The 21,408-nt window shown below is 33.8% G+C and overlaps 1 protein-coding gene and 1 non-coding gene across 2 annotated transcripts in view; both read right to left on the bottom strand.

Moving 5' to 3' along the window:
* LOC127857401 (receptor-type tyrosine-protein phosphatase kappa-like) overlaps nucleotides 1-21,408 on the bottom strand; it is a 97,509-nt gene that overhangs the window by 40,830 nt on the left and 35,271 nt on the right. The gene's annotated exons all lie outside the window — the stretch shown is intronic.
* On the bottom strand, nucleotides 2,663-2,743 carry Trnac-gca (transfer RNA cysteine (anticodon GCA)). The gene has a single exon. It is a non-coding gene; the product is annotated as a tRNA-Cys (tRNA).

The following is a 21,408-nucleotide window of genomic DNA, read 5'->3' as shown; positions in this document are numbered from 1 at the left end:
CCATGGTCTAATATAGCCATTATATGCATCTTTTAACGATTAAAAAATTATAAAGCGTTTCAACGCGAAACGATTGACTAATTTGGAGAGTTATGTTGTTGTTGTTTAATTGTGTGAAACTATGAAGATAGCTTATATTAGGTATAAAATACGTCAACCATTTATACTTGGCAGAAAAGTCGAGCAGGCTTATGCGTTTGTACTCCAGGACTAAGGGGGTCACTGGTTCAAGCCCTGCGGCGGACTACTTTTTTTAAAAGAATTTTATTCTGGATTTTTAACTGGAGCTTTTAAGATCCAATGTTTACATTTATCAATATAAAGCATTTAACGACTCACTTCAAAACAGGTAAAAATTTGTGAAATAGCTCCTTTAACATAATATCTACTCCTATAAATATGAGGTCGATATACATGGACTAAACGTAAATTTCGTCTAATTATTTGGACTATGATATCAACTACTTAAATAGAAAGAAGAAAGAATTCATACAAACCAGTAATTTGAGGAAAGAGTTTGTAATCAATGTTGTATTTCAGGACAGTTGGTGATATGCAAATCCCATATGAGCTGTTGATATCGGGTATCATAGCCATTCAATAAGTCGCAAAATGCTCGAACAAAATTTATAAAGCAAAATGTGACTTAAATTGATAACTAAAAATACCAGTATCATCAGTATGCCAGTTTTGCCTTTTCAATCTGTCGAGATCCAGAAAGTGCTTCATTTCACATTGAATATATCCTTCAAATTCCATTTATTGTTGCATTACTAAATAGCGAAACAAGCCGATTTAAGCTGTAAGAAAGTTTTGACACGAGTTTTATCAAGTCTCTCATGGGCGAAGCCATTGTTGTAGAAAGTGATCCATTCACATCGAAGATATCCTTCGAATTCCATCCATTGTTGTCATTAGCGGAGATTTAGTGAATAAATAATTAATATATCATAAATGACAGCTTCTAAATAGCGAAACAAGCCAATTTATGCAGTAAGAAAGTTTTGAATCGAGACTCTCATGGGGGCGGCCATTGTTGAATGTTGAAAAACGAACGACAACTCTGCTAGGAGAATGTTATCAATGAAAATCAACGAGCAATCTCCTACGCAGTGGCGAATGCCCAAGGGAAGTAACTGAAATCGACCTGAAATCGAGTTATCTCAATCGGACTGGCTCGGTCTTTTACATAGGTCGCCATTGTGAAGATTTTTTTAATGGTTATCTTACATTAGACGATGCTGTTCCAGCATCGTCAAAAAGAAGAGACCGTTCATTTTCTGCCCTCAAGAGATGTTGTGTTCAAATTAAGAGGCCACTTTGATCCATAAATCATATCTGTTGTTAACAATCTTTAAGTAATTTTGAAAAAAGCAACAATCACAAGAGGCTAACTAAGTATTTTTTATATCATATCGACTTGTTTATTATCAAGAGGCAAACTGAACACAACGCAATATGTGTATAGTATTAAGATATCATGATGCTCGTAAATAAATGGTTCACAATAAGATATATGTGTTATTGTATCAACAGAAAAAAATAGTTTACCAACACAATATTGAGCAGCTTTCAGTGTGGCCTTATTTTTTCTCTTTATTGTCTTATTTTTGGATGACCTTTGAACCTTAAGGTTAAGGTATATTAAATTTGAAACCCTTTTTATGTAGATGTTTTAAAAAGATTCTTACAGTATTGTGGTAAATAAGAAGTAAACACGAAAGAAGTATTGTATTATCCTCTTTTTATACAAACCAAATATATTGACAAGTGAGTGACAAGAGCTTTAGTTTATTTTATTAACATAAAATTGTATTTCATGTCGTGCACAACAATAGATCAAACGCTTTTTGCCCTCATTATGATAACTGATATTGAAAAGTGAATCATGTGCAAAACGACTATATATCATTCTAAATACAAAAAATGAACAACTATCAGTGAAAGCGAAATGGTGTTCCAAACTCAATACTATAAATCATTAAGGTAGCGCACCTCTAATGGGCACATATCCAAATATAATCTAATTAATTATTTTCTTAATCAGCATCATTTCACTGAACTACATGCAAATTTGTAGGTAGGCTTTCCATGCTTTTTAAAAAAATATACCCATTGTCCAGTTTATTTTCACCCATGGGGTAAATAAAAGTTCCATAAGTCATTCAAATTTCCAAATATGGGCATGCAGTTGGTGTTTACAGATGCAGTAAAGGTGTTTAAAGTTTAAACAAGATGAAATAAGTATTCTTTTACAGACATTTATTCTTTACAAATTTTTATCTATGGAAGAGCGCCATGAAATGAAAGTTATTTCAGCCAAGCAAAAATTGAGTCGGTTAAAAACAAAGTGTCATAAAATTCAAAATAGTATCATTTAAGTTATATTTTAAACGTAGTTTTTATAGAAACACTATATACAGCAAAATACCAAGAAATAGACAGATTTACCGTTTACTTTTTGAAATAAAAATAAAAAGGCAACATGCATCATTCGTATTTTCAGCAGTTAATCACCCAATTTAGCTATAACGTTGTTTATATTTTAAAACGTGAAGGATATGCATAAAAATTTCAACATATTTAACAATAAACATAGCATATATGCTATATTTAATCAAATTACGTTAGAAAAGGAATAAAACGCGTCGCAAAAAGTATGCGATGTCGGCAGGATTCGAACCTGCGCGGGAGATCCCAAAAGATTTGCAGTCCATCGCCTTTACCACTCGGCCACTACAACTTCACATTTGTGCTAGCTTAAATTACATATCCATAAGTAAACAGGTAAAAAGGCTCGTCGATCTTTGAAGAAATCGAATTTTTTCAGATGATATTTTGATCAAAGTCAATATTTATTGTGAAAATAATGTATTCTAAAGGAATTACGTAAACATATATCAAAATTCGAAGTTTGAAATAAATAAAATGCATCTCTCGGAAATAACCGATCTTTGAAGATCGGCAATGATTGTAAAATAAATCGCAGGAAATCATTAGGGGTGCGCTACCTTAAGAGGAATGGAATTGCATATTTGAACCATTTTAAAGACCAATGATGTTAAGATTCAGTGGTTCCAATACATAATAATCCACAGGATGCTTGGACCAAATAGTCTTCTGAATAAAAATGAAAATAACTGATGGTAAATTATGTTTAAATTGCAAACAAAATGAAGAAACGTAAGAACATTTATTCTGGGAATGTCAAATATCTAAAGCAATTATTGACGGAATGTTATCAGGACAAACCTTTCCGTTCATAAAAAAGACAATTTTTCTACTTGGATATTTTACAAAGTCTACTAGAACAATAAATAAAGTTTTTTTGTATATAAAGCTTTACTTCTACAAGTGTAAAATGAGTTAAAGAATCCCAAGTATAACAGGAGTCAATACATACATTAAGCATAATTATATTAACTTAAGCAAAATATCAATATTTTTTTTTTAAATCCTTTGAAGTCGATTGGGAGTTGTTCAGTGCGATTGTCTCGCTCCTTTATATTTAAATTTGATGATTGTTGTTCTTTTTTTGCAACCTCTTACAAATTATGCCATTGAGTTGTATTTTATGGATAACTTTATATGTGTTGCATATGCATCTCTTTTATCTCAAATTGTTGTAGTCTTTATAACTGGTTACAAATACTACTTATACCGTACCGTTACTTACAGGAAAATGTCTTGATATGTAATTTTTGTGTCTGTTCTTGATATATCATTTTTTATTTGTTAGCGCAATTAATACATACTTTCATTATGGAAATGTAATCTATTTTTTTCTTTTGTACTTGTCATGATTTTGTTGTTGTTATATATATTTATAAATCTCATACAGAGAATACATATACTTTTTTTTAGTTATTTACACTTTTTATAACGGTTTTCTCAATTGTGTGGCTGATTTTGTTCTTCACGGCTTATTGGTGAGATGACGTTCAAGGTCCAACACTGGTGACTCCTGGCTCAATCAAACTACTAAAAATATCAAATTGTTTCTAGTAATTCCTTAAAAAGGAAATAATTAGAATTTACTACACATGATTTTCGCAACATACATAAATAATACACATTTTCTTGTTCGTTCACTACCTTTGAATGGTCGATAAGTCTTCGATAACTTATTATCACTAGCCTCTATTTGTTTTATTTTACAATTCATATTTTATAAATCAAAGTAAAGCAAAATCATTTAATGAATGTTCACCCGCTTCCACTTCTGAGTACTCAGGGTATGTATCAAAATATTGATCCATAATTTAATATTGCTAATATAGCGGTTACTCCTCTTTGTTCCTTTTTTATAATAATGTCGTGAACATACTAACTAGTAGCGCGCAAAATGTTTCATAATGTTATATACAACCAATTATTATATTATTATTATTATGTGTTTCTTAATATTATTGTATGTTATTATTTGCAGCTTTTGGTTTCAGAACAGAAAACCGCGAGTTATGTAATTATATTGGTATTCATTGAGTTACGTTTTATGAAAATGACGATGCTATTTTAATACATACATTATAGAATTCGCAGATTTAAAATATCCGACTTTGTGCTAGTTCCAAATTGCGAATAAAGGCATTTTGGAAACATCAGAGTATTCCAACGATATTTTACGTACATGGGGAGCTATAGGCGATTTTCTCAAGCAGAAACATCTGTTTTCCTGCATTATGTTTACATTCGTTCAAACAAATCGCAAACATATATCCTTGGTATTATATAATTCTGGCAATTTAATCCGTAACACGCAAGCCATGTGATAATGTATTGGAAGATATCCATGCACAGTTGGTTTACGTTTGTCTAAAATCTAATATTTGTGATTAAAGTCAGGAAGCCAACATAGTATTATATAACATGCCACGCTTAAATCTTCATTTGAAACTATATTAAAACTACAAATGACGAAGTCTGCACATGATAACAATATATTATTTTGAAGATTGCTAACCCATTACATGTATAATGACCTACATAAGTATGTGATCGTAATTTTGATTATTTAAAAACAACTTTAATACTACTGTTAACAATTATATTCAAAAACATGTTCTGAATACTCTACTCTTTTCAACATAGAATGATTTAAATAACAAAATATTAACATACCTGTCAATATTACAGAGTCACATACAATGTCTTTATAACAATAATACGCATTCCCAGCTGTGTTTAAATATTGAATACATGAGGTTGATTTGAACAGCAGCACACGAAGTTCCGCTTGATTTATTGTTTGTAAAACTGTAGTGAATTTTACTTCCGTTTCTGGTGTGTTTATATTTAAATCGTTCCGATGAAATAGCACATACAGTTTGTCCCAAACTTTAAACTAGAGATTTCATAAATTTCATAACATATTTCATGCGGTCTTCTATTATTAAGAGTGCTTGCTTAGTAATTCATCATGTAGTTACTATTAAGTGACCATGCTCTCTTCTTGTTTCTCCTCTTTTGTAAAAGCAGCGTTAAATATAGAAAAAAACACACACACACATAAAAGGCGAAATTTCAGTTCAGGAAATTAATGTAAAAAGTACTTAAGTCGAGGTGTATCACATCAAAATATATACTTCAAACAACGATTATATTTAGCTACAATCATACATGGACACATTCTTAGGATTGGACATATGCTAGCCCCACTTAATTCCCAGTTTGAATTCGGTGGCTTGCATTTTAAAATCTGACTGGTTTTGTCGCTACTTGTTTAAAAGTGTAAGCCATTTTTTTTTAATTGTCACACAACAGGGCAATAACTTTAACAAATAAGGGCGGCGAGGAGGGGACCCTAAAGATGAAGTTTGTTTGATTTTCTAACAAGTATTAAATCGCGTTGAAAACTGTTTGCGGGATTCTTTGTATGAATACATTAATGTACACATATCACATATCAACATATAAACAATTACCAAATAAACATACAATACAATTACAGCAGATTATTGATAGCGTAAACAATGAAACTCCAGAAACTATATCATGAGAAAATGTGCTGTTTCTTTTCAACTACATTTATAACAGCACATCAACTATAAACGTACAATTCTTTCAACTGTGATCACCACCTTGAAAAAATCAATGTCTAGCATTTGGGATTCAATTCGGTTTGAGGGCAAGTAGAACCTTACACTTATCCCTGCATTATTGACAAAGCATATTGGCATATAAAACAAGCGTCGTAAGTATCGGAAATCTATATAACAAATATTTATAAATATTTATTCAGAAATCGTGAAGAACAACATGGGCCACAAATATGTCTAAACATAAGTTGTTTGTAGCAAACGTTTGAAACAACTTGTATTTTAAATATTCTATAAATATAAACCAACTATCATTTTAATATAAGCTTTCATATTTTTACGTAAGCAAATTATAGGAAGCCAGACGGACTCATATGCATAGACCGTGTTTGTCTGGTCATACAGAAGTGTCAACTGATGCAACTATTTAACATGTCAGATATCCGGACATACTTGAATTGGCTGCCAGGTAACGAAACGAAATATATAAAATACAGGAAACAACATGCAACACGACATTTAACTAAAACAAGGGCTTTCTCAAGACAACGCGCCAAACTATTTCTCCGCTTTGACAGTGGTATTGATATCCTCTTTCTGTCATTAATTAAATTGTAAGGGTGTCACGGTACTCCGTGGGACGGTATATCGTAATAGTCTCCCCTCGGTACGGTTCACGATACGCTTCCGAGTCCGTACGGTACGGCTTTTTCCATGACGCATTCGAGGAAAGTAACTGTAATTCGCCCTAAAAATGGCGGAAGTTGAATTGAAATCACCTCCAGCGAGCTTCTAATAAAAAATATGGAAGCATTTTGTGTTATCAGTAAGAAAGTGGTAGGCGTTTATTTCGTATAAACATTTGCTTACATCACGACTTTAGTCGTTACGAATTTCTTAAGCAGGAGCTGTAATTTTGTGATTCCGCTGAGAATTTCGCAAATTCTTTGAAACCATTAAAATTAAATTTCAACCACTCAAAAATGTGCTGTGTCGCCTACGTCACGAAACAAAGTGCAATATTTCACTGGTTCTACGAATTGCGCTTGGAGTTTTTTACGGCACAAGCAAAGATAGCCAGTTTGACTAGTTGGTAAAAACGTTTTATTTTTAACTTAAATAATCTATCGAAGTAAAAGAAACATAAAGCAGTCCGTATTTTTTAAACATATTAATAATTTCGTGTTCATATTTAATCAAAGTTTTAGATTTGTAAATAATAATAACTAATTGTCAATTCGTGTACATTATAATATATGGTATTTTGTATATTGTACGACACATACGTAGAAGTCTTAAATAAAATTGAAAAATGGTTTTAAATAGTTTGTATGTTGATTCCATCTGACGATACGTATCGCGATACGTATTGTATCGTACACACTGTACCGCATATACGTATCGTATCGTAAGGTGAGCGTATCGTGACACCCTTATTAAATTGACCACAAATACATATTGGAAGTTTACTATTTGTGGTAGCATTATTGAATGTGTAACCTTAAATACTATTTAAATTTCAAATAACAAAAAGAAACGTTACAATTCCAAGAAAGTTTTCACCTGTACACAAATTGATTTTGTTTAACTTAATTAACTATGCGAGCAAAGTCTGTATATAACCCTGACGATAATATTATGCAGACCTCAACGCCTATATCAGGGCAAACAAATGGGTGAGCATATGCAATAGTAAGTCGATAGCATGACAGCACAAGATTATATCAAATGACTCGATTAAAATATCATTTAAAACTCTTTAACAATGATGAAGATAATAGCCTGCATGCTTATGGAATTTGTTTGAAAAGTGTTGACGACTTAAATGACGCATACTTTCAGAAATTGACCCTTTTTGCTTAAGATTATAAGCATTAAACGAATGATATAAACTCACATACCTGTGAATACTGAAGCGCAACCGATGATTTATTAATGGTTATAATACACTCACAGTTAAGTTTGAATATTTAAATTACGCTTGATGTCATACAAGCAAAAGATGTCGCAATTGTAAAGCAGTCAAATCAACTTCCGCATAATATGGTGTTATCATTTTAAACGCACAGATAAACACACAATTAAGCAAGCATATTTGATTTCGTCTTAAAGCTCGTCAACATTACTAATATGTGTCGTTCTTCAGTAGTGAGTCTAAGAGGGTTTGCTTAATTGTTTAGTTTGTTATACTAGTTGTAATCACGGGCTCGTTTTATTCCATTTCTTAAATCGTCGTTTATTCCCGTTTAAATTTGGAGCCCAAATCATGTTGGTGTTCCGATATGGTAGCCCGCGATTAAAATGATTAACTTTTGTGTGTGTGGTCCAGTACATGCTTTACAGCCTGGTAAAATAACCATCAATTAATCCGTTACAATATTGTAAACATAAAGCCAGTATTGAAATGTTGCATACGTTATTCAAGGCCAAACGCTCATCGTCAACACAATGCATACATATTTCTTATACTTGATTTCATTTCATATACCTCATATATCTTTGACTTCCTTAATGGTACCTTTCAGTTCTCTACATGGTTTACACAATTACTTCCTACTTTGTTCCTTCTTACTGTAAATTGTGTGGTTTTGTGTCCTCACCATGTGTTGCAGTATTTATTATTTTATTAAACACATGTTGCATGATTATTGTTCATTTTGATTATTTGTCGAAACTTTATTCGAATGCATGAACAAGACTGCGTATTAAATAAATGTATACATGCCATATATAAACGATACGTACACACATATATTTATTGTATTATTTGTATTAAGATTTGTCGAAAACAACATGATTTCCGACACACCAGTAAGAGTTATCATATTTATTTTCAGTTTGGAATTCCATAGAATAAGATAACTTATTTTTCTGTGGTAAGATGATGATGATGATGATGATAATGGTAACTATAACGATGATGGTAATTATTATCATGGCGGTACTAGTTGTGATAATGATTTCGATGATAATTAACGTAATCATGATGCTCGTGGTTGTGATGAATGTGGGGGAGTTATAAGTAATGACAATGATGACGAGGTTAGTGAATGTGGTGGTAACGATAACAGATGATAAATGTTGATCATGATGATGATGATAATGATGATAAATATTTTTCACAGGTTTTTAAAATTGTTTTTGTGAATATATTATCATAAATTATGTATACTTCTATAAGCGGTATGTCTGCATTGATAAAGACATAAGTTACAGATTATTAGCAAATAAAGATGATCCGAAAGTTATACATACTTGGCAGTTAAGACATTCATGTCTTTATGTTTCTACAACTTACACATAGCAATTATGTAAATATCAGACTCGTACATAAACATATGAACTGTTTTCGAAAAATGTATTTTAGTTGAGTTGTTTGCGAAGAGTCGTATCAAACAAGAGGTACCATGTGTGTGTAATATTAATGTTAAAATTATTTAGTACAAAACTTTGGGCATTTTTTTTTGCAGCCAAAATAAAATTTATTTTATACCCAGTAAAACTGTTTTTGGTTTTACTGAATAACTATAAGTGAAAAAGCTGACCGATTGATAATAATGGCGTGTACACCGTACGTGTTTACATAAAAATATTGTATAGCTACTACGGGAACAGAAATAATTCAATTTACTGTTGAAAATAGTAATTTTTTCAAACTGTTAAATGCAATATGTTATGATGCAGGTTAGTTCTTGCCTATTATTAATTTCATCACTTTGTTCTTTAGGTATGGTATGCACGGTCATAAGATGCTACTTTGACTGAGCGTGTAGCCCATGTCAAATAGCTTAAATTACATAACTATCAATACATGCATTGCAATACATAACAGATTAGAATAATACTTATTATAACGTGACGATAGTTGATGAGCGTATAGACGTATCATTTTCTAATTGATGCGTCATTTCAATAATAATGTATGTCCATTACACAGGTATAATTTTACGACATTGCCTGTGTATTTAAACCACAACACTATTACTATAAAAACATATTTGTTCGCATGTATCTATAAACCGATGTCATACGTGTGTTCTTCATTTGCAGTCTGTTCTGGCGATTCCGAAAAACGATCGCTCGTGATCTGGTAGTCAGTATGTGTTCTTACAACAGTTGTAGAGCACTCCTTCGTGCCATCGCTCACTATTAAAGATAAAACACTTTATTTATATTCGGTCATATTACCACATATCCTGATTTCATGTCCATGGTAACAGCATATTAATACTAATTTACTATTTAGACTGTATTGTAAGATTCCTTTAATATGAAATTTAGTTGACTGATTGATGAAAAACGATCAATGTACACATTTAAGAAAGCTATAAACTAAATGTTCTTACAATTCATATGTAAGCCGTCATATGTATGTTCAGGGCGATCTTCACGTGTTTCTCTTACGACATTATCGTACAATGGCATTCGATTCCTGAAACATAACCGCCACATAGACCTGTTATTCTAATATCAGTCAAATTATGACTCAGATTTAAAAAGAAATAGAAAATACTCACTTGGTTATACAAATTCAACGTCCTTTAAAAAGCCTGCGTTTGCAAAAGTTGGTTTAAAAGTATGCGTTGACCGGTGTGCGAAATATTTTATGCCTGGTAGGTACATTACCTTTGCCGAACGAATATTCTAACGACCACCATAATAGCAACAACAGCTACAGCTGCAACTCCACCTCCTATTGCGGTTGCTGGTACTGTATCTTTAGTTTTGTCTAACTTGAGAGCTATAAACACAGTTACAGTTCTTGGTACGCTTACCAAATGGGTTTCAAACACAAAATGATGCATACATTTTCATGTTACAGTTGGAATAATGTTCGTTTTAAATAACGTATTCTATTGTTTTTTTGTAAGTTTAAAACTAAAACAAAATGTGTTCATCATGAAATATAAATTAATACCATACAATGAATAAAGCATATTTAATAAAAACTATTCTCACTTTCCACACATCCTTCTCCAACAAAGCCTTCATTACGGCCGTACAGACACAAACCTATTGCACGTGAACATCGTGTTCCGTTACTTCCATTGGCACAATTGGTAGGGCATGACTGCTCACAGGATGGACCATACAAATCAGGAATGCACCCGCTTTTGCAAGTTCCATTCATATGACATTATTCATTAAGACACGTGTTACTACATGGTACATCACACTTGGCACCGAAAACACCTGTCGATGAGCAAGTCAAACAATCTCTACTGCCCTGGTTGCATACTGTACAATTTTCACTGCAACTGCGGTCGCATCGTGAATTCCAGTGTCCATCTTTGCAACCCTTTTCACAATGTACGTTATAGCTATTACATTGACCTTCAACACACAAACTTGAACATTTAGCACATGTACGGTTTGTTGAAGGATAATATCCATTTTTACAGCTTTTACAAAAACATGACTGAATATTATTACCACTACACACAGAACAGTTCATGTCGATCTGTGTACATGACAAATCACACTTGGGTCCGAACAAGCCATCTTCACATCCGTATGTACACTGATCAGCTGATGTGTATGCGCCATGTTAACAGTTACTATTGCACGGACAACAAGTAGATCCGTCTAAATAGTAAGTAGAATTCGCACAAGATATGCACTCAGAAGACGCACACTGACTATCTTAACACTGACATTGACTATCTGGCTTCGAAAATACGCCTTTGCAAGATACACATTTGCCAACATTATCACATGCCAAGCAGTTTTCAGGACATTTTATCTGACATGTTGTCCCGGAATATCCGTTCTTGCACTCAGTAAGTTACTCTGCGAGATGCACGTTTTGCAATTTACAGGGCATGTTTTGTTACATATAGATTTATAAAACCCATCTTTACAAATGTGACATTCGGTCAGGGATGTACATGTATTACAGTGTGTAGGACATTGTAGCTCACACATCCATCCAAATATGCCTGGTAGGCAGCAATTTTCACCCGAGTATCCTTGTTTACACCCAATTGTACATACGGCATTGATCTGGCGACACAAATTTTAAAGACATCCTTCAGAGCAATTTTGACTGCAGTCTTTGTCACGATACCCATCCATGCACAATGAGCGGCACTCACCGGAATGTTCGTAGCAATATCTATCCACACAGCCAACACCACATATTTGGCACGCATTCTCATAAAAAAATCCAGATTTACATTCCAAACATGTGTCTAAGTCCGTACATGATTTGCAATTATATCTACATGATAAATCACACCGCCTACCATAATATCCCATTTTACATTCATTGCAATTTGACAAATCTGTGCAGGATATACATCTTTCACTGCATTGATAACAACCCCCATTATATCCGTAATAACCCTTGAGACACGTGTCGCATTTGCTACCAGTATATCCTGGTTTACAAGAATTGCAATCGTCCCAGGTTGTGCATGATATGCAGTTGACCCTGCATTGGGCACAATATTCGTACCATTGGCTACCACTTCGGTAATTGGCCAAATAAAATCCATCATTGCAATCGGTGCATTGCCCGTTATTACAATACCGACAGTTGGAAATGCATTGTGATGTGCAGAGATCTAAAACATAAATAATATATTCTTAAAAAATACATCGATTTTCAGATGGGTATACACGCATTAACACATTGGCGTTAATGTATCAACTAAAATGAAAATATATTGTACCTACCTTACATGTAAACTGCTATTACATAGTTTATTAGATATAAAGTCTTCATACTTTGTCACTAGATGTTTTCTGGAAAGTAAACAATATAAAAACAATTTAGATTTTTATAAGCTGAATTATTAACAATATCAAATAAAAGTCTGAACATTATTTTTATTTTGCCACCATTTATCAACATAAACAAGACAATGATACACTATTGTATCGAAAATGTTTCTATTTTGAATTCATATTAAAACACTCACCCCCTGCTAGTGATTTGCGTCATTTCAAAGTTTTGACTGTAAAAGTGTGATATTGTATGACATTTAACAACGTTTCACTTAAGGAGTATTTTATATAAATGATAACAATCTGCTCTGCTATAAGTTTAAATAAACACCATTGTTATACTTTAGCTAAAGCAATATAACCGTCTTTTGGGGGTATCTTAACTTTGAATTACAAAAGTGACGTAGTTAGATTTTCCTTTAACCCAAGGCAGTCTTGGGTGGTGGGTAGGATCTGATAATGCCACAATTGAATGTTTGGTCACCTAAAACGCCTCTTGTGCGTTTTGGATATTACCCGAATCATGTAATAACAAATCAAGTACCACTGAACATTTTTACGATACATGAACGTGTAATTAATATCCGTGGATTTTTATTATTATACAATAAAACGAGAGTAGGCACAAAGAAGTAACGATTGTGAAACGTAAACGATTACAGTGACACATTATCGTGTTTATTTCGAATGCATTCCAGTCGTTATTACGTATGTGTGCTTTAGTTGACAATTCATTAGCAAATACGCTTGAACCGAACTGGAATCAATATAACTGTCCTACGATGACTATTTACGCGGATGCATCTCCATATACGCCTCAAGGTCGTGAGAATGTAGTAAGAAATCAAAAGATCACTTAAATTACATCGTATCGCTTAATGACGAGTACTAAGAACGAGTTAAGATCGGGGTGGAGAGGCCCTGCACACTCGCCCAATACAGACATGACATTTATTTTACTGTAGGCTAGAATGTGAATACAAGCTACATCAAACAACTTTTAGGTTTTATCGGCGTTTTCGTTCATCTCTTTGCATTACATTGAACTAAAGCGTCTTGCACATTGAAAAGAACGGATGAACTGAAAACGTGATTAAATTTATGACTGACAAAGTTGAAATGCCATTAATAAGTGCATAATGAACTGACGGTGCCTTAATTTCTTTGATTATTTAGCAGCTGACATTGTTCTGTCTCACGATTTCCTAAGAATTTTATTAATTGTTGTTGTTCCGCAAATTTCAAGCGAGTCTGCTGCCTCATCGCGTCTCAGCGTTGCTAAGATTCTGTTTACGAAATAGAATACCTGCACATTTATGAATACTGTCTACTACTCAATGGCAAACATAACATAAAAAGTACATTGCGAACAAAACACATACCTATCGATAACACAGCGCGACATAAGACTTCTTATAAGCAATTACATATTTATGCATTCCGGGTAATATATAAATATTTTGAATGTGTTTGGGAATATTTCCCACTCGACAATTCACTTTTATAACAGCAGTGAATTTAATTTACCCATATGGGTGTGTATGTATTTAAATCGTAGGTATAACAAAGAGCATTTCGAAAGCATATTCGAACTTGTATAATTGCGTTCTCGCAATTCATTCGGTCTTCAATACATGCTCATTCGTTTCAGTTCTGTTTAAATCCCAGCGGACACACTGATAAAAAAAATAAGGAAATTGAATTTTGATGCATTGAGGGGAAATGTTAAAGTGTTGCGCGAAATATCTATTTATCGAGGATATTTTAACCTTAGCTCCATAAAATATGCTATTAGGATATCGTAAATTTTTTCAGGTACACTCTGGAATTGTTAAGTCTATTACGATTGGTTTAAAGGGGATTTATACGAAAATATTTTGTCAACGGTTTATAATATCTGTTCTGCTGATATAATGATATGAAAATATAAAACAACAGATACAACAATTGAATGTCTTACTTGATCGAATTAAGGGCACACAATGTTATTATTTACAGGAACGTCAGATTGTATTTGACTATTTTATTGTTATTTAAATGCTATAATTCCACCAACCAGTCTAGTATTTATTCTGTTTTAATTATTTCCCGAAATGTTGCACTTAAGAACGTTGATGGATTGATTTATTTATTTAAAATAAATTTTGAGTAGTGCTAACTTTTTTGGAATTAAAAAAATATGCATTCACCTATAGTGTTTTATCCGGTTTCATTAGGAAACACGAAGAGAAAACATTTAAGGACTTGGACACAGTTCAATTATTAAAAACTTTCAAAGTCCCAAATATGTGGTTCAAATGGTCTGATTCAGCTTGACAAAAGTAGTGTACAGAAGTGCACTATAATATCGGATGTAATGTGTTGTATGCTTCATGAGATGATATAGAAGTACATTTGGTCCATACATAATAGTTACATTTCAGTGTTAGTTGTCTTTATTTATATATGTACAGATCATTTGATGACAAGGTACTTTGCTGTTTAGACAATACATAAACTTGTACCACAAATAACTAAGTAGTATTGGATATTGTGTTCATCTTATGGATTGACATGTTCAATCCTTAGCCTAAGGGCATACACCATGTATACCGTCGGTTCTTTCCATGCAGATCATTCAGTTGAATTAACATTTGAATATATTGTTAGCATACTTGAATTTTAATATTTCATATCTGGCAAATGCTTTGCTTTTCTAAAAACAGATAAAAAAATACAAAAGAAATGTGTAGCGTAACAAATTAAATATTATATAAAATATAGTATACAAAATATAATACGAATTGGAAAATTATAAACAACAGAAATTCAATGTTATTAATGGGTCACGAAATTGGCAAAAATTCCCACAATAAGCAATATTTTACATACAAAGAGCCCAGCGTATTAATGAATTAACGGATACATGCTTCAGAACGATATCAGATGACCGATACAGATGGTAATTAGATATCGTCAAAATAGACCAGAATAACACACCAAGTTAATAACACATTGCTTATCTCGCTAATTAAACATGTCTTGGCAGACGGCAAATTGGATGTTGTATGATTTCATGTAAATAGCGGGCTTCCTTAATTGTCTATCGCACACTTCGCTTCTTTTGAGCACGTGGTTTTGCATTGTACACGTCACCAGTGGATGTTCCAATCTATATTAATACACAGTTCTTCAGTAGAGGGAAGTATAATCACGTACACGGCCGGACACTACGGCCACACAATTTGTTATTTTCATGGGGCCAATAGGCCGATACATTTAACTTTAAGTTAAGAATATTTTACGAACATTGGAAAACGTTGTGTTGAAATTAAATCAATAGAAATAAATCGTTATGAACATTGAACGGGACTTGAGTATGTTTATTATTGAGTGTCAAAGACTATGTCACAAATGACATGGCACAACATATGTGACATTCTACAACATATTTATTCTCGAAATGATAACATTGAAAGGTATTGATTGTAATGATGTGTGAATCCTTCCATTGTTGTACAAGTATCGTTTATATGTTGCTATTAGAATTTCATCTATATTTTTCTTTATTATGAAGGTAACTTGTTTCTGTTGAATCCAGTTACAATCCTGTAGATTGACTGATATGCCCTTAAAATAATGTATACTTCACATGTTTACAGTTGTCGTAATACGTGTAATTACTTACTCAACTTTTTTTTTCAATTTGTAGCAATATAAACTATGTAGTGTTTGCCCTTTAATGCGATGCATTTTTGCGCTATCTGTAGCATGCATTTTTCTTAATGTGTACCGTTATATAGTTTATAGAGGTGCAATCAACGTTTGACTACACGCATAGGCGTAGTGTGCCGTCCGCAAAGACAGTTTCCTCTATTGGCAGAAAAAGTTGTAGTAAAACGACGTGAGTTAATCAGAGGTTAAAGGACGATATTAGCCCGTTGCCTTTACGACAATTGTTAGAAGCATGTCCGACACATCAATCTAAACGCTTTCGACAATGTCAATTGCGTCGGTTGTGTTTATCTAGCGATCGTTTAAAACGCAAGGCCCTCTTTGTCGGAAACACTAGTTTGACTAAATCTCGACTTAAGGTCGATGAATCCAAGTTGCGAACGCGGCTTACACTTGTATGAAACCATTACCAGAGCGATATTTGTTTTTATAAATTGTATTTTCATAAGTCCGAATTTTTTCTTTTATCGTATTTGGTATTTTTCAAACATCAACTTTTGGAGAATTGATACAGTCTCTTGCTTATTTGTATTGTGTAGTAAAAATGATACGACAAGTGTGTTCGTATTGTTTAAAAATATAAGCCTTTAGAGTAATGTATATAGTTAGTTTGGAAAAGCTACGCTGTTCCTTAAGTCAGTTTTGTCGCAAACACACATTTAACAGTGTTTTGGCAAAAGCGCATGTATCATACTATTTAACGAAGTTAAAACAAGGCAGGTCACCCTATGTAAAATATAATTTATTATTTAGCCTTTACAAGATTTTTTGCTGGAAGTAAAACTATAAACATAATCATTCGATGGAAAAATAACCCAAGTAGCTGTAACATCCCAAACTTTTAATGGTATGCTCTAGCAGTCATTGTAGACTGAACTCAGTTGGCAAACGGTCTAACTTATTATGGGTCAGACAGTCAGCCGGTCAAAGTTTTTATTTTACAGTATACGTGGGCCCTCATTTCTGCTGTGTAACATAGTGCCAGAGCTCCGATATCTGTTTATGCGGAAGTCTCTGTCGCTAAGGTCATACGTTCGCTAGCCGGACTTGTTAAGCTGTACTATCGCAATTTCTTCAAACATACAATCTGACTTGATGTAATGGTCATCCCTGAATAGCGGTCGACTAGCTTTAGAGGTCAATCTGGGTTCGTTCCGACAAAAAATGTGTATGACTTATAAGTATTAGGGCATTTTGTTTCAGCGGCCAAATGCAGGTATATGCTACATCGAAGTTCTACATTTTCCAACTGTGTCAGGCGGTCACGAGGCAGTTATATTTTGGTGCAAAAAGTAAACACTCAAATCAACCTACGTTGTTTTTTCTTACCTCTGATGTCATAGTGTCTATTGTGTGTCTATTTTTTCGGCTGAATAATCTGATTGCGTTAATTGTTTATGGGATAACTGCGGCCAATTGCGCGAACACAAATAATTGGTTGTAAATAAGGTTTGTATTATACAAGGCGTATGGATTTCGCTTAAAGTGTACAGATCACAGATATTGTACAATATAACAATACTACAAGGCAACATACAATGAGAGTATTGCGCAAGTGTTTTTTTCCTGAATACCCAAATACGACAAAGGTACTGAGTACATATGGTCACTATTTTAAGTTCGACTGATGGACAAAATAACAATCTGCTACATCAAATGTGTTGCTGATCAACATACCGCGCACAGTGACATGTGGACAAAGCCAGTAATTCTCTCAATTTGATATGAAAAATGCGGTCTACAGGGAGAAAACAAAAAATAGGGTGCCGACAATGTTATTGTTTATGATTACTATGGAGAAATCTTTCAAACAGAGTAAGTCATAGTCTGTAAAACGGTTTAAGTAAGTATCGATATTTAGATGCCAGTGCGCTTTTAAAGCGCGGCGTAATATGTTGAATTTGTTGTGAGCGAATATGTGTTCACGTGGTGTAACTGTTTTAGTGGAGATGAGTATATGTTCTTTTAAGCAATTTTTGCGTGATGTGATATGCTGTTATCATTAAAAATGACTGTATGTGGATTGCCACATAGAGGTAATATAACAATTTACTCATTACAGGTCAATTCGAAAAGTGTGTGTGGTGTTTAAATTACAATGCTGTTTATGCTAGATGTTTGTGTACAAATAAGTTTTGCTAAGCTTCTATCTTTAAATGAGAATGATTCTAGTATTTGAACAACCATGTAGGCAATGGTAACCCACGTAAGCAGCCTGTCTGCAACGGACAATTTGACCACTTCCATTGGATTGCCGATGTACACAGGTGAATGTTTTAAATTTAACAGATAATCGCGCTGGTTACACATTGGGAAATTTCAGTTACATATAATCGCAAAGTTAAACTTTTGATTATTTTTGTATTTATAATTTGTTTTATAGATGAGAATGTATCTTACTTGATGTTATTTCAATATCGTTCAACCTAAATAAAAGTAAAGCGTAATGCAAAACACAAACTAATATCGAAATGCATGTTATTGTTCAGGCGTTTCAGGATAATTGAAGCTAAACCTGGTCTATACTGAACTGAACACACCTGCAAGAGTTTATTGCGTGGTATCTGATGATTGTTTTTGTGAAATTATTTCATTTTTAGTAATAATAATAATAATAATAATAATTGTAGCAGGATTCGTTATATTGAGAACTTAATACTGCTTTGCTATATGAGCTAGCTTCAATAGCGACCGGTAGTGTCCGCCTGATTCGGAACTGGGAGGTTCCAGGTTCAATTACCGATTGTGGCCAAGGATTTTTTCTGGCTGGGTTACATTGGCGCCTAACGTGAAAAACCCCAACCATGCTTGTCAGACGTCCCACTGATATCATGGCAATAGGAAATTCGTTTAAGAATTTCACAATTGTAGCGGGTGTATGTAGCAGGGTTCAGTATAAGGAGAACTTAAACTGCCTTGCTATATGAGCTAGCTTTAATAGCGACGTGGTAGAGTGTCTGCCTGATTTGGGACCGGGAGGTCCCGGGTTTAATCCCCATTGTGGTCAGGGATTACACAATAATAATATTAATAATAAAAATAACAATAATAATATCGTAAATAATAACAACCTCAAATATTCAAAACGATATAAGTATTAAAACAATCGACAGGGATGGAAATTAACGATTGCCCGTTCGCCAGGGGCGAGTAATTTTTACGTCGGGCAAATGAATCTCAAAAGCCGGTAGTCCGTCCGGACGAATAGCTTTTTAAAAAGGCCGTTCTGAACAATCGATACATTGCGCGGTATTTCTCAATAACATTTACCCCTCTGGTGTGAAATGGTCTCAGCCAATTAGATCGCGCCGTTCAAAACATCGAATACCCATAAAGTTGACAGCGTCTGACGTCACGATTTACTACTACTACGATGTTTTCTACAATCGATACATTGCGCGGTATTTATCAATACATTTTCCCCTCTGGCGTGAAATTGTCTCAGCCAATTAAATCGTGCCGTTCAAAACATTGAATACCCATAAAGTTGACAGCGTCTGACGTCACCATTTACTACTACTACGATGTTTACTACGCTGTAAACTTTCTGTTCGAAATGGCTGCTTCGTAATAAATTTCAATATGTGGCAGTTCATTCAAGGCGTTTCTCAGCCTGGAAAAAACCGTCCTACTGAAAAACGCAAGTATAATCATGATTATGATCAAAATAAACTTAAGCGAGAATTTCAGTTAGGGTGGTTGAAAACTAGGCCTTGGTTGACAAATGATCACGAAAGCGGCATGAAATGCACATATTGTATTGAACAAGTCATGCAAAATTCTTTTGTAACGGGTTGCTCCTCATTGAAAATCGACAGCATTAAGAAGCACGAACAATCTGATGGGCACAAGCGTGCCGCGGCTATTGCGTTAGCAAAGAGCAAGCCAAATTACAATTCTCAAGCTGCAAAAACTCTACAAACATTAAATGCTCAAGTTTTCAATTAACTTTGTAACATGTTCAGAACCTGTCATGCGTTGGTAGTGAACAACAGGCCATTATCTGACTTTGAGTGGATGTGTAAATTAGATGACATGAAAGGGATGCAGCTAGGCGAAACCTATAGAAATGAAAAATCTGCTCAAGTTTTTGTGAATGCGATTGCTACAACTGTATTTGATAGAATCTCAACAGAAATTTCAAAAAGTAACTTCTTATGCTCAATAGGGGACGGCAGCACGGATGCTGCTATTCAGGAACAAGAACTCTGGTACTTAAGAACTGCTACTGCTGGTACAATTGTAACATATTTTTTAGGAGTGCATAAACCAGAAAAAACAGATGCGTCAAGTCTTGTTGGTGGAATAAGGCATTTAGTAAGCACAAACATGTCGTTAGAATGGGATGATGTTTCCTCTAAGCTGGTGGCTCTATCATGCGATGGAGCAAGTGTCATGTTAGGATGCAAAGCAGGAGTTGGGGCACTTCTTCAAAAAGAACAGCCATCATTGATTAAAATCCACTGTATGGCCCATCGACTTGAACTTTCTCTCAAGGACATGGCAAAGTCTACTAAATTGTATGTGAAAACTGTTGACACACTACTGCTGGGCCTTTATTTGTTTTACCATTATAGCAGTTTGAATAGATCAATGTTGAACAGGAGTTATGAAGCTTTGAAGACAACTGGTGATGGCCCATTGCTAATGCCTGTGCGTGTTGGAGGAACTCGATGGATAGCACACACCTTGCGAGCAGTGACTAACATAATTGCAGCTAACAAGTTTATAGTTGCACATCTTCAGCAGGTAATAAAGGGGTGAATGTAAGATAAACTCATATACAAATGTTTATCTTTGAACCTGCAGAAAACATTATGTTAATGTTCTTAAGATACAAAATACATGTGTAAATAGTCGATGCACAATGATTATAATATACATTAAATTTTAAGCAGCACATTTTAAATATAGAATAACGAGTTTC

Source organism: Dreissena polymorpha, chromosome 14 (assembly GCF_020536995.1).
Source record: "Dreissena polymorpha isolate Duluth1 chromosome 14, UMN_Dpol_1.0, whole genome shotgun sequence".
Taxonomy (NCBI): domain Eukaryota; kingdom Metazoa; phylum Mollusca; class Bivalvia; order Myida; family Dreissenidae; genus Dreissena; species Dreissena polymorpha.
The sequence above is the reverse complement of the archived record's forward strand: the minus strand, read 5'-3'. Positions and strand labels throughout refer to the sequence as shown.